The sequence below is a fragment of the Orycteropus afer genome, unplaced genomic scaffold (assembly GCF_000298275.1).
Source record: "Orycteropus afer afer isolate SDZICR_OR568_19922 unplaced genomic scaffold, OryAfe1.0 scaffold00280, whole genome shotgun sequence".
Lineage (NCBI taxonomy): Eukaryota > Metazoa > Chordata > Mammalia > Tubulidentata > Orycteropodidae > Orycteropus > Orycteropus afer.
Window position 1 is genome coordinate 2,728,592 of NW_006921867.1, and position 1,629 is coordinate 2,730,220.

The window sequence follows — 1,629 nt, forward strand, 5'->3', positions numbered from 1 at the left end:
AATACTTTGTAAAACACCTATTGCATGTAAGGTCCACTGCAGATAATACAAAAATAAAATAAACATTAGCTACTATCTTATCATTGACTACGTACCAAGATGAATACAAAGTGTGTTGTCTATACTATTTCAGTTTAATCTTACAACAGCTCTATTAGGCAAGTACTATTAAGCTCATGCTTTTTTTAAGTTCTTGAGTGGTGTAGTTAATATACTTGGCTGCTAAGAAAAAAGGTGGGGGTTCCAGGATACCCAAAGGTGCTTCCAGAGAAAGGCCTGGGAATCTACTTCCAAAAAATAAGCCATTTAAAACCGTATGGAGTAGTTCTACTCTGACACACATGGAATCACTATGAATTGGAATCAACTCCACAGCAACTGGTTTGGTTTTTATTATGGTTCTTATGTTATAGTAGGCAAGAAAACCTAAAGTCATACCTTTGTAAAGGGACTGAGTCAATATTAGAATCTAGGTTGTCAAGGCCCAGACTCAACACCCTGAAATGCTTTTCATTTTTGTTGGCAAACTAGTAAGGATGGTAAATGAATAAGACAAAGACTTATAGTACAGAATACGTAAAAAATACAGGTACATTACTCAACAAATCTGACTTCCAAAAAAAAAAAAGTCCCCCTCAATATCAAATATGCAGAATAAATAGGCCAATGCTGATATGCCAATTTAGCAGGAAACTTAGCATTTTACAAAGATGCCCCTTCTGAAATATTTCAAAGGATCCCCTGGTTTGTTACACTTGCCCACTTCATTCAGGTACCTGCTCAAATTTTTCACTTCACTTTTCTGCAGTGACTGATCTGAAGATTCCTGTACACAGGTTTGGTTGCCTGGGTTGCTGCATGAATATCAGTTTTAGACAATTACAGTTTCTTATCACAGTGCTGAAGCCCTTGGCCTAGACCAAGCCACCAACACCACACATCCCCTTGTCCCAGTCATATCCACCAGTTGTCACTAGAATGTACAGTCAAGCCACATTATTAGTGAATTCTGTATTTGCTTTTGTAGCTACGTGCTAAAATTTATTTGTAACCTCAAAATCAATACTGTCAATATTTGTGGATCTGCACCTGTGCAGAACAGTGAAAAATTTTAGTTGTCTAATAAGCATGCTCCCAGCTGAAGTAGATTAAAGTCAGTTGGGTATTCACTAATTCAGTGTTTGTGGTGACTTTATAGAATATTCTCATGAATACTGAAAGTTGAGACCTTCTCAGCCAATTTTCCACAATTGAAATTATTTGATTGGTTACAGTAGAACATACTTGGCTGTGCACAGTCAGTGGGGTTTCAGCATAACGGTCCAGGCCTCAATTGACAGTTTAGTTGTAAAATCCTTTTGAATTACACATCTCCATGCTTTAGTAATGGAGTTCACATGAGGCATGAAGATTTCTGGGCAGGAATAGGATCCAACAAGAGTTTTCTAGTGGGACACCACATCAAAGATAGCTCAAATATCTAGCTCTCTTTCTTGTAGGAAATTTCTTCTTACGACTTCTCTGTCCCTTTCTACAGTCAAAGATCCACTTCAATTTCTGTTGTTGTTGTTGTTTGCCGTCGAGTTGGCCCCAACTCATAGAGACCCCTCCTTGGGTTTCCGAGGCAGT